At 46.0% G+C, this 12,873-nt stretch overlaps 1 protein-coding gene across 2 annotated transcripts in view; it reads left to right on the top strand.

Moving 5' to 3' along the window:
- Positions 1-755: 755 nt before the first annotated feature.
- The window catches only part of ST6GAL2 (ST6 beta-galactoside alpha-2,6-sialyltransferase 2), an 80,118-nt gene continuing 68,000 nt past the window's right edge, over positions 756-12,873 (top strand). The window contains exon 1 of one of the 2 annotated variants that reach the window (XM_059406380.1): positions 756-1,287. The gene's annotated coding sequence lies outside the window, so the exon portion shown is untranslated. Of the gene's footprint in view, positions 1,288-1,546; positions 1,974-12,873 lie in introns of those variants that run through there. The other variant, XM_059406378.1, reaches the window with a different exon arrangement.

Below are 12,873 nucleotides of genomic sequence, written 5' to 3'. Positions count from 1 at the left end.
AGTACTGAATGAATTGGGTATCTAGGCAATCGTTTTATTCTTAATAAGCCTTAATTAGGTAATTGAACGTTATACGAATTTTTAAAATGGTATATTTAGTGGAGGCTTTGTGTCTTCAAAATGATTCTAGCCCCTTAAGGGACCTAAAATTGAGAGGACAGCGGGTAACTTGTCCCTCTGGGATGGATGGGCACTATGTGGTACTACTATCACCCACCTCAAGCTAGTTCTACTTGGGAGCTCCCCCACACCTGTACCGCTCTCAGTCAGGGAGAGGACCCCCGGGGGGACGGGGTAGGGGAGCGGGGACCCAGCGCCACCCCACGCACTCGGAAAGACACGTTGAAGTTCAAAGGAGCGTGTTTATCAGCAAACAAAGGGCGGCGCGGTCTTGGGACCAGCTGAGGCCTCCCGAGAAGGGCAAGAGGGCCGCGGTGACATATGGACATTCCGCACGCGAGCAAAGGGACACTCGATCTGCGGCTCCCGGCGGCCCCACCCACCAGCTCCAGCTGCCGGGCCCAAGTCGCCGCCCGCTCCCGCGGCGGATTCTCCACGCGCGCAGAAGGCAGCCTCGGGCGCCACCGTCCCGAGAACTTTCCCATCCTTCCGGGATAGGGGCCGGCTGTAGGGAGGGGCGGGTAGGTGGGGGCCTCTACGGAATTCCTTCCAAGGACTTGGTGGGCGGCCCTTCGCAAGTGGAAGGTGGCTGGTCTTCAAGTCCAACCCCGACCCTAGGGCGCCCCGGAGAAGGTCCGGGGAGAGAGGACCAGGCGGCGGCGCGGGAGGAACAAAGGGAGCCAGCGGGCCGAGGAGGATGCTGCGCTTCCCTGCGCCCCACCCGGCTGGCCCGCAGGCGCTGCCTCAAGCGCAGGTAGCCCGGCCAGCGGCGCGGCCGGAGGGTGTGTTCAAGCGGGGAACACAAAGACTCACTTCCGCGGGGCCAGGCGCCCGGAATCCCCTGCCCGCCACTCACAGCCTGTTCACATTTCGCATCCCTGCCGCCCGCGGGACCTGCGTGCCCGCCGAACGCCCCGCGCGGTGCCGGTGCAGGTAACCCTGGTAGGAACTGGGGCTGGCTGCAGGCGGCGGCCGGGAAGAGGCATGCCTTTTTAGGCAACCGCGCCGCCCGCGCAGCCCCACGCAGCTCAAGTCTGCAGTCGCTCTCTGCCAGAGACAGGGTTCCGCGCGCAGTCGGGGAGCGCCCCGCCGTGCACCCCGACTGGCGGGCCAGGGGCGCGGGGAGCGGACTGTGCAACTTCCCAGCGCCCGACGCCCGGCCGCTAGGTGAGCCCAGGCCGGGAAGGGGCAGGACAGAGGCGCCGGCAATGGGAGGGGGACCCGAGGCGGGCGGAGGGGACGCGCGGAGCCCGGGGGCGGGGCGCGGCGCTAGCTCAGCTCCGGGGCCGGGAGCCACCGCCTAGCCGCGGGGCTCCGGGCCGCGGTCCCTCCCGCCGCCCGCGCCGCTGCCGCCGCCGCCGCCGCCGCCGCCGCCGCCGCGCTGCCGGGAACAATGAGGCGCGCGGCGCGGGGCTGAGCGCAGCGCGGCGCGGGCCCTGAGACCGAGCCACACGCCGCGCCTGCAGCTGCCGCCCGGCGCGGAGCGGCTCTGGCCCCGTGGAGGTGATCCCACAGGCCTCCCGGGACGCGGGCGCGGTCGTTCGGGGCCCCCGAGGTGGCGCGGGGAGGCTGCTCCGCGGAGGCGGGGGAGGCCACCAGCAGGAGGATCTTAGCCGCGCGCTCGGCGTCCGCAGACCCCAAGTTCCGCGGCGTGCGTCGGGCGCTCCCGGCCCGGGCTCCCGGCTCCTGGCTCCCGCGGGCGGCCGAGGGAGTATGGGAGCGCGTGGCGCGCGCGCCCGAGCGGCTGCCCGGGAATAAAATGTGACACGCGCGTCTTTGACTCTAGCGCTGCGCGGCCGGGGAGCGCCAAGCACCGCGGGGTCGGACGCTGAGAGGCGCGGCGTCCGGAGAAGGTTTGTCCAGGAGAGCTTGGGATCGGGCGGTAGGAATACGTCTGTCTCGGAGTCGCTGCAGGCTGTGCGCTGCCCTGTAGGGAGTTAGGCTCGGCGACCTGGAGCCAGACAGACCTTGAGAGGGGGAGGTTGAATGTTTTGGGGGAGAAGCAAGACATTCTTCGAGAGGGTGAGCGAACAGGAGGGCTTGAGCTTTGGGGACGGGCGGACACAGCTGTGCTCCTGCGGTTCAGTCAATAAAACGACAATCTTTTATTTATTTATTTTTTTAATTTGGCTCTGGGAAGGAATCGAGATTTTTAATTGCCTTTCTCCTCCCCACCCCCATGTAAAACTGCACTTCCTAAAGCTTGAAGTGTGTTCTATCGATCTCTAGTTTACTGTAGCTATATGTAGGGACAAAAGGGGTTCCTTAGAATCCCAAATACCCGGGTGTTCATTCTAGGCACTTGTACGGGGAAAACTCTTGCTTTTAAGTTGTACTTTTCTACGTGTATAGAGAAGATATTTGATGCATTCTTTTGGGTAAGCAACGTTAACACCCATTTCTTTAGGATTTGACGGTGCCAGGGAACCGAGCGAAGTTAAACTTGTGGCTCGCAGCAAGTGATGCCTTCCAAGGAGAGCTGAATAGCTGTGTTTGGAGAAGCCCTGCTTTCCAGGAATTTAAATGAGACTTTTTGTGGTTGCCTTCCATGTCTCTCCTCCTAGTACCATATTTGTTTTGTCAGGCTGAACTTTCAAAGCTGTTTTATAATCCGAGAAGCACTTGGGGAGAAAAGTTATGCTTGGCTGGTTTTTTGTGAACTTATTTTTACAGGGTCATGCTGAAAATTTGACGAAAAGCAAACCATATTTGGTTGAAATCTTTGTTTTCTGTGCCTTTTGCGTTCTAACAGTGCAAGGGCTTGTTGATCCTCTGCACCGGGAACTGGCTGCTTGGGTGAGGGTATTGTTGGAGCACTTGCAACAGATTTGTCTTAAGCGCTTTGGGCATATTTAAAAAGCCTCATGCATGTTACTCGATAATTACTTTTTGGGGGGGGGGGGATTTTGCTCAATATATTTGCCATTTTGAGATAATTGTGACCAATGAAGAATTTCAAAAATTGAAGTGCTGTGTATGTGATTGTATTGTTTGCAAACTTAGGGCTAACACTTCCTAAGAAAAAAAATGATGTGTGGCCTTGAACTTATTTTTACCCACTTTCCTTCTCCCATTATTTTTCTAAAACTGGCAGCCAGAGTTTTTGCAGCACTCCAAGGCTTGCTTTTCTACTAAAGCTTGAGAAAAACTGTTGACAATGGTGAATGAGTATTATGATCAAAACAGAGAACAACCTAAAATAATAGGTGAATTGCCTTAAATTTTACAGTTACGTTAAAAGCAGGGGCACTCAGACATGTTGGAATCTTGATCCAGTTTTTATTGTGCTTGATGTAAATTTAGCATTTTACCTTTTGGCCTGGTGCAGTTGGACCTTCTGGAATTTTAAGTGAATTCTCTTGGCAAAATTGTGAGGTGAGCCTTGGCTCTTGGTGGAATTCTGAGCCCCACAGTTTAGACAGACAATAGAGACTGTTGGAGAGTGGTCAGAGCAAAGGCCAGCATTTGATGGGTTTCTTAGGTCGTGCAATCTATCTAGAAAGTAAAGATAATGAAATGAGGATATGCAGACTGGAGGGTTCAAGGCCGAGATAATTTAATGTTTAAAATAAGTGAATGGGGGCACGTGGGTGGCACAGTGGGTTAAGTGTGTGCTTGACTTTGGCTCTGGTCATGATCTCAGGGTCCTGGGATGGATCTGCATTCACTGAGGAGTCTGCCTGTCGCTCTCCGTCTGCTCCTCTACCCACTCATGCTCTTTCTCAGCCTCTAAAATAAATAAATAAATCTTCAAATTATATAGATAGATAGATAGATAGATAGATAGATATGGACTTATTGGGCAGAGAAGGACAATCAATCCACTACGCTCACTTTCTGGTGAGGAGAGTTAAGAAGAAAAGGAAGGGTTTATTTACTCTGGGGGTGAAGACTTAAGTTGGGGCTAAGGGTGGATTTGTGGTCAGCCAGTGAGATACAGGTTAAATAATGAAGGGGATGCTGAGAAAGCCCTGGAGGTGCTTGCTTCCAGAGCTTTTTTCCCAAGGTTCTCCTCTTTCCGAGATGATTCAAGTATGTCTCTGACCTATTGCTTATACTAACTGCAGTGGTATACTATAGGTCCAGAATGTACCCAAGCGTTTGTTTGCCAAGGGCTCCTTACTTCTTTCCTAAAATGACAAACTCATCCTGAGCTTTCTGTGTCTACTGCTAAGATCAATTAAATGCTGAGTTCCTTTCCACAAACTTGGAAGTATTTACCCTTTGAGAAACACTTGATTTTCGATTTAATGCCTCTTTCCCAATACTTCTGAATAAAAATATATTAGGCATCGATAATGAGTACAGTCTTTAAATATTCACCCTCTCTTCATTTGTGATGTGTTTTTCCCCCTCTTGGATCTTCTCTTATATGATCTTAAATCTTGACTGATTAAGTTAAATAAAGTACTTCATCTGACTTGCTTAACTGTCTAAGCATAAAGTAGTACCCTCATGACAGGTGTTTAAGATTTTAAGCATTGAAAGCTCTTCCAAAAAGAACTATGGGATGAAGTTCACCACTGAGTGTAAAAGAAATAATTACATAGAATCAGATGCTAATTTTGGAATCAGGAAAGTGCAGGTGTACATTTACATAGCAATTTTCAATGTTCTCAACAGGTGGAGGTCAAGGTCAAGATTGAGTGTGCTGTGGAAGCTGACCAGCTACTGTTAGTGGATAAAGTCAGACTTTCAGTTTAATGTATCTGCATTTTTCTGAAAGCCCTCCTTCCTACTTTTGAGAGATTTGTCTGTAAATATAAGTAAGTACACAAGGCACAGACAGAAGTATCAGAGAAATACGGATTTGTTATGCCCCTTACCAAATCCCATCCTAATCTGCAATTCCAAGTCCAACCCCCTCCCCCCCACACTGAATTGGTGGGAAACAGTTGCAGTGCTTGGAACCCACACCACCTGTGGGCGAAGTGGAGGCGATGCATTTCAAGGGTGTGAGGTGTGAACTGGACGTCATAAGGTCTTCCAGGCAGCGGTGGTTTGGTCCAGCACTAGCATAGGTCCTAGACCTGCTGCCGCTGTGTAAAAGCTGGTTACCAGCAGTTGCCCTTCCACTGTCTTCACTTGACCACTGGCAGGTTCTGGGTCATCCCACAGTGAGTGCCGAGTCACTTCTGATTTGGGGAGGAATTGCTCTCTGGATGGAAATGATATCAGAGAAATGCACCCACACTCCTCGGGATTTCTCTGCCCAGAACTGTTCTTTGTCCCTTCTGGGTTCTGCTGCCCCCTGTAGTCTTCCCTAGGAAAGAATTCTGAATTCGAAGTAGACATGGGCTCTAACAAGGGGGTGCGTGGGTTGGTTTTGCAGTTCTTCCTCAGAGAGCAAAGAAACAGCAAGGAAATCTCTTGGCCAGTGCCCTCAAACCCGAGTCCTAGGGAGTACTGTCCCTGCAGAGCAGGTCTTGGAAGCAAGTCTGAGCTGGACCGGCTTCCAGGGCTGGGAAATGAAGCCATAAACAGATTAAATCCTCTCCAAGGTGGCTTCTCTTGCTGGGATTCCATGCAGTTGGAATTGTATACTCTCGCATACTTAACAGCAAATTCCCATGCTCAGAGGCGAATCACCCTTTAGTTAACATGCTGGACATCCCTCCAAACACCATGTGGCCCCAAGAGAGACTAGTAACTCCAAGGATAATCACAGTGATTGCTCCAGATTGACTGTGAACCATACCCTGCCTCTTGCTCTGCCCAGCTTATCATAGTACACCTAGCCCCAACCCCGGGAGGTACAGCTATTCCCATTTTACAGGTGAACAGACTGAGCCTTACAAAGATGAGGTACCTTCCTCAAGTGTCCCCTAGTAGGAGAGTGGCAGAGCTGGGTTTGGGACCTGGGTTTGTGTGTTCGGAAGTCTGTGCGGTGAAGATTGAGCTCAGACTCCATGGAGAAGCAGGCATGACTCCTCTGGTGGTCATTGTCTTGGAGCCTGAGAAGGGCTGTGACCGTGAGATTTCATGTCTCAGACCATGGCCGAGGTTGCTGGATGAGGAAAATTGTATAGGATGGAGGAGATGGCAGGGGCACTCATCCAGCAAAGCCTATGGATTCAACGGAATCTGGAAGCAGAAAGGGGCACAAAATGCAACCTAAAAATGGTCCCCATAGGTGAGACTATCTGGGCAGTCAGTATTAGAATGAAAATTGGGCTTGTATGAAGGGTGTCTTAGCAAGTGAAATTTCCAAGCAAAATGTTAAGCTAAGATTTGAGAAAATTATCCCTACACTCTGAGTTATCAGGTCAGTGAAGAGAGCAAAGCTCAGAAAGTAGTCTCTCAGGACATTTAGAAGTACATTGGCTAAAGCATGAGACGATACTCTGTAAAGAAAAATCCTGTGATATCTTGATTAGAAACTGCTTTTTTCGGAAGTTTATAATTCACACATTAAGTTCTATTCTAGGCTGTTCCTCGTATTTGAGCCTGAGAGGGAAATGCATTATTAAATTTAAAACAATTGGTTTTCCATGTTCAGATTATATAAATTTTTCAAGGAAAGGTTCTTGCGTGTTGGTAATTGTGGTTTCCAAAATGACTTAGCTTTCAATTAAATTGGGAAAAGGGTAAGTCTCTTAGATAATCTGAGAGCTTTCATTATTCAGAGATAAATTTGAGAAGTAGCTTCCTCGAAAGTGTAGTGATGACTTTTCTGAAAGATAAGTATGTTACTATGTGCTAAAAACCTGTGTTTGGGCCTCTGACCACAATCCAGTAGAAAAAGATATAGCTTATACTGCATTTGCTTCTTAAGTGATAGAGTCAACCCAGTTAAGCTATAGAAAGGGAAGCATGTGATTGAATGGATGAATTTAGTTGTACTATGAGAAGAGGGATCATGCTGTGTAAATTATATTTTAAAATTAGGAAAACTATATCCCCCGCACAGAAAAGAGGTCTGTCCTTAAAAAGAACATGTAACACACACACACACACACACACACACGCACATGTATACACATACACGTGCAAATACAGGAGGAATACGTCCCTGCATTAACAAGGCTTGCCAGTCGTAATTAGGAGTGAGAACCTGAATTAAGATACTTATGCATTAATTGTTGGGATTCACAACCATCAAATAACTTAGAGTGAGTGGCTTAGAGTCCTGAACTTCTGACGGAGAAGAACATTCTTTTTCCTGTATTCATATCTCTGAGAGAATCGCATGTTCCAAATTATCAGTGGCTTGATCGAAGGTTATCAAAACATGCAGGGTTTCAACTTTACTTTTGATTTATTATTAATAGGATAGATATAGGAAAACACAATTTATGTGTGTGAATGTGTGCATCTGTAACACAACAACAGCATCTTCAAGGTACTTTTAGGGGCTTGCAGAATTTTTTTTTTTTTAAAGATTTTATTTATTTATTTGACAGACAGAGATCACATGTAGGCAGAGAGGCAGGCAGAGAGAAAGGAGGAAGCAGGCTTCCCAATGAGCAGAGAGCCCGATGCGGGGCTCGATCCCAGGACCCTGAGATCATGACCTGAGCCAAAGGCAGAGGCTTTAACCCACTGAGCCACCCAGGCGCCCCGCAGAACTTTTTTTTAATTAAAAATTTTTTTAAAGATTTTATTTATTTATTTTACAGAGAGAAAGAGATCACAAGCAGGCAGAGAGGTAGGCAGAGGGGGGCGGGGGAAGGAGACTCCCCACTGTGCAGAGAGCCTGATGAGGGGCTGGATCCCAGGACCCTGGGATAACAACCCGAGCTAAAGGCAGAGGCTTAACCCACTGAGCCACCTAGGCACCCCACAGAATGTTTTTGACTGTTGACACTAATTCCCAAGGGAGGCCTCTCAGGCAGGGCAGCCAGGAGAACCCATGTGGGGCCCTATACATTAGTCAGCTATTCGATGGCCTGAAAGAAGTAGAGCTGTGTTAGGGGTTTCAGGTGGACCTGAAGTTGGCCTAACAGTGCATGTGACTTAGACTCCCTCTGAGAGAACAGGTAACTAGTTGAAGTTACCCTGAATTGTAATGTCTTCGATCTTTTTAAACTTTAGGTAAAATAATTAAGATAATAGCAAGCTCAAATGTTTGATTTGGGAAAAAAATATTGATACCATCTGGTGCTCAAGATATTTTGGGGGAACAATTGATGAATAATGGGAAGCTGACCAGTGCGACATCATTACTTTATATTATTATGTGTGTATCAGTGTGTATGTAATAAGTATGTAGGTATCTGATTTACGTTTTTCAAAGGGCAGTTTTCTTCCTTGGAATCACAGTGTAGTTAAAAACTATAGTCCTCTGCCCTATGTTCAAAATTTGTAGCTGAGAGAGTTGAACCAATTAAGTAATTTGCCCAACTAAATCCTTGATGCTTTATAATAACATTCAGAGAATGCCATTAAATAGATTGATTGCTTCATTAACTATTTGAGGCAGGAGAGTTTCAGAAACTGACTTGATAGTAGTAGGAAAACGTCTACAGTGTGACTGGAAAATAATGGGAGTGCTTCCATGACTTAAACCCAAACATGTCTCTACTGGCTATACTCTGTAATTTTCACATAATTAAAACGTATCATTAATGTATTATAATCATACCCCAGAAATGCCCCACATATCGCTGTGTAATACATACACAGAAAGAGCAGAATTAATTTCTTTAAATTGTATTTAAAAAATGTGCTTCATGAGGGGTAGTCAAAAAACTCCTGGAACAGGGAATCCTTATTGTTCCTAGTGGTATGTATAACCCAAGGATAACATGGAACTCTTGTGAGTATGATCAGATAGAGGATAGACAGGTTTTACAGGCAAAACTAAACTCCGCTGACCCCAGAGAGCCCCCAGTGGGTCCCTGCCTCTCAGTTGCCCAAATTAGATGTATCTTGAACTCACGATATTGTATTGAAAATGAAAGGGGAGTTTATAATATACAAAATTATCCTGCATTATGGCCCACACGTTTGGTCTGGCAATTGCAGTATCAATGTAGAGCCTACCAGGAACCCTGGATGCTTAGTGTATTGGGGCAGCTTGCAGCCAAGGGCGAGGGTTGCCCTCCACCAAGTTCAACCTAGAAGGTGGCAGCCTGGTAGGGAGGCCATTTCTTAGAGCCATTCCTTACTGAACTGAAAGACATCCATAAATTAATTAATTGGCTTTCCAGAGTACATATTTTCTATGAACACACATAGTCTTTTCTCTCAGGGAAAAAATTCAAGTTCTGCATGTGAGGAAAGGTAGACAGAGAATGGAATCATACATGTACATTTTTGTTTGTTTGCTTTATTGTGTGCGTTTTTTTGTTTTGTTTTGCTTTTGTTTTCTTATGTTGTGGCTAGAAAACAGGATTGATCGTTGCAACTATGTATTTAAACATTCCCCTTGTTTGTTCTTTGTAGTTGCTAAGCAAATCTTTTTTTCCGAGATAAGGGGAAGTCCCTTGGACTGTTCACTTAGGTGTGTACTTCAAAATGCCGTTTCCTTCGCTTGGACCTGATGGTTTGTAGAGAGAGAAAAAGTAGTGACTGGGTCAAGGACTCCATTTCTGGCATTGGTAGAATGGGAGATACATGTTCACGTTTTACTAAGAGAAGCTGATGCCATAAGCATTTTTTCAACTCGGGGATCTTGGAGTGACATCATTGAACAAAACAAGTCCAGAGCGTATCTTTTTTTTCCCCCCAATTCATGGGACTACATTTGCTTTCATGTGACACTATTCATGTCACCTCCCCTCATGCTCACAAATCAGATTTCATCAACCTTAAATACAATAGAGGTAGAACAATGCCACTAAACCTCCTTCTAGGATCTCAAGAGGATACAGAGAAGCAAACTTAGCCATTCCCTTGCAAATCAAATAGGTCCTCAGAGATTGGGCTAAAACATCCAGGGTTGGAAGACACTAATCAGTAAGAACTGGCTCATGTCATGTTCATCTTGAAAACAGAAATGGATGGCATCAGATGGAATCTGGGAGGAGAAAAGAGATACACAGAAACCTGCCATTTCCACCCCCCACCCCACGCCACTTACTTATTCCCCCAGAGAGGTCCTTTATCCTATCTTCTTCATTTTCTAAGCGTGTTCTTGTGTGGCACGTGCTTCTGGTGTCTGTGCAATGTGGGAGGCAGTGTCACTTCTCCAAGCTCAGTTTTACTCTGGCTTTTGGGCAACAACTTTACCTGTCTTGAGTTCTTCCGCTGTATTCCTAACCCGGGAATTGCTGCAAAGACAAATAATTATTGAATCTTTAGCCAGTGTCAACTGTGCGCAGATCGTAAGCGAAAAGTTTGATGAGTTTTCATAAACCGAATACTCCCACAGAACCAGCTAGCTCAAGAATCAAATATTACCAGTATCCTGAAGCTTCCAAATTCTCCTTCTGGTCACTGTCTTGCAGAAGGTAAACACTATTCAGATTTCTCACAGGACAGATTAGTTTTGTGTCATCTGCTTATGTTCAATTTTAAAGAAAATAACATTTTAACAATTCAGTATATATATTTTTTAGGGTAAGAGCAGCGTTACCCAGCAATGAAATACAAGCTGTGTTTTAAACTAGAGAAGTTTAATATTTGTTCCAGTCACTGAAACTTCCATGTTGCATAAAATGCATTTTGTTATTAACAATCAGTTGTTAATAACATTAGCGCTTAGTTTTGCCATTTGTTGGATACTATAGTTCTTCCTTTCCGTTTGTTGCATGACAGGATCAGAAATAAATTTTAAACTGTATTAAAGGCTAGTAACCTTATGTTCTAAATCTCAAAATACATTTTAATATATTTCAGTTTATTAGACATAAAACTGAACATATGACAGTTCTATGGGAAAAAACCTTCAAAATGAAACTTCCTTTACTAACTGAATTTAATTTCATTTGGCAACTCTCGGCCCCCCTAGCTTGTGGATTGGCATACTTCAGTACTGCAAGTGGATGCTGAAAAATGGATAGTTCTAGGAGATATTTTACATAATATAGCTAGACTTTCTTAAGAGATGTTTTTTAAGGAACTAGCTCAGAAAAATTCAGCAAGACATGGACGGTTAAAGTCACATAGATTTCTTAGAGTTTTTGTCTTCATAGAGATATTCTACATCACAATTTGGAAATAATAAAAAAATCCATAAACTAAACAAACAAACAAACAAACAAAAACCTAAAAAATCTAGGGGTGCCTAGGGTGGCTTGATCATTACGCATCTGCCTTTGGCTCAGGTCATGATTCTGGAGTCTCAGGATAGAGCCCCGCATCAGGCTCCCTGCTCAGCGGGGAGTCTGTTCTCCCTCTGCCCTTTACCCTGCTCCTGTGTTCTTTCTCTCTCTCTCTCTCAAATGAATAAATAAAGTCTTAAAAAAAAAAAAATCTGAAAACTCAGTTCCAGGCTATCCCTTGCCTGGTCTGTACTTGCAGTGGGCACTGACCAACTTGGGGAGAGGTTTTCATTACACCAAGCAACTAATGTTCAAAGGGATATAAAGAAAAGGTAGAATGGTATCTCAAAGTTTACCAAAAAGGAAAAGAGTAAAAATTGGAAATGTGATTTAAAAGCAAAAATGTTAACAGGCAGATTGCTTCATAATGATCCAATGTCCTCAGATTATATTGTATCAATTCAGGATTTTCCCAAAGCCAGAAAAATTGGCTTAAACCCAAAGCCAGATGCTGATGGAACCAGTGGATAGAGAGCAGGGTATTTTGGCCGCCAAGCTCACACGGCGTAAGGAGTCTGGTGATTTGGTTTCTGTCTCCTGAAAAGGAAGCTGGATCTCTTACCTGCCTGTGAAAATGCAGCTTTTGTTCAGCACGCCCTTGGGCATTTGCTACTTAAGTGGCTCGAGACTTGGTGATTGTACTTCATGTGACCGCCCAGAGTCTCTCTCCTGACATTGACTGTTTCTGGAAGGCAAAGTGTTTTCTCTCCTGACATTGACTGTTTCTGGAAGGCAAAGTGTTTTTTGGGCGTAAGCTTCTATCGTTTATCGTGTTCCTCACAGAAAAAAAAATGGAGGGATGCCCTGCCCGATTAGCTCACGGAGCATTTTATAAGAGGAATTCATTTTACAGATGGCTCTATTCCCTCTTGCTCACCTCCTGAACCCCCGTTCATTGTCCATATTGGCAGAGTCTTCTTTCCTAACCCTAACCTTGATCATGTGACTCCTCTCCTTTCCTTAGATGCTTAAGTGCTGACCCCCTAATCCAGCCTACCCCCCACATTGCATAAAGGACACAGCCTGGGATTTTTAGAATATCATGTGCTTCTGGATTGAGCCCCCCTGTTTTGGTCTACGCTTTCCCACTACTAAGTTCTCTCTGACTGTTTTGGACTGTGACTAAGGATGGACCTGCTTCTTTTTCTTTCTGTCTCTGTCACACACGTGCATACACGCATGCACGGATGGTGCGTGGTGTCCTGGGCTACAACACCATCTCTCCTTGTTGTACTTATTACCCCACATTATAATTAACCTTTCCTTTCTCTCTCCCCTGCTTAACTGTAATGTCCTTGCAGGCTGCCCTGTGGCGCTCTGACCCCAGTTCCTTAGCACATCTCAAGGTATTGAGCCCAGTAGGTGCATGATCAATGTTTGCTGAATGAGTGGAGCTATAAGTATTACTAGATTTGAAAGGATTACTGACTGCTCTTAGTAAACATGATTTCTAAAACTGAAGGGGAGAAACTAGGATCTTTTCTGCCTTTTTTTTTTTTTTCAAGCTGAATCCCCATGTATATAGCTCCCCCAATTCTAGCCATGC

Source organism: Mustela nigripes, chromosome 7 (assembly GCF_022355385.1).
Source record: "Mustela nigripes isolate SB6536 chromosome 7, MUSNIG.SB6536, whole genome shotgun sequence".
Classification (NCBI taxonomy): Eukaryota; Metazoa; Chordata; class Mammalia; order Carnivora; family Mustelidae; genus Mustela; species Mustela nigripes.
This window is presented reverse-complemented; position numbering and strand designations above follow the sequence as displayed.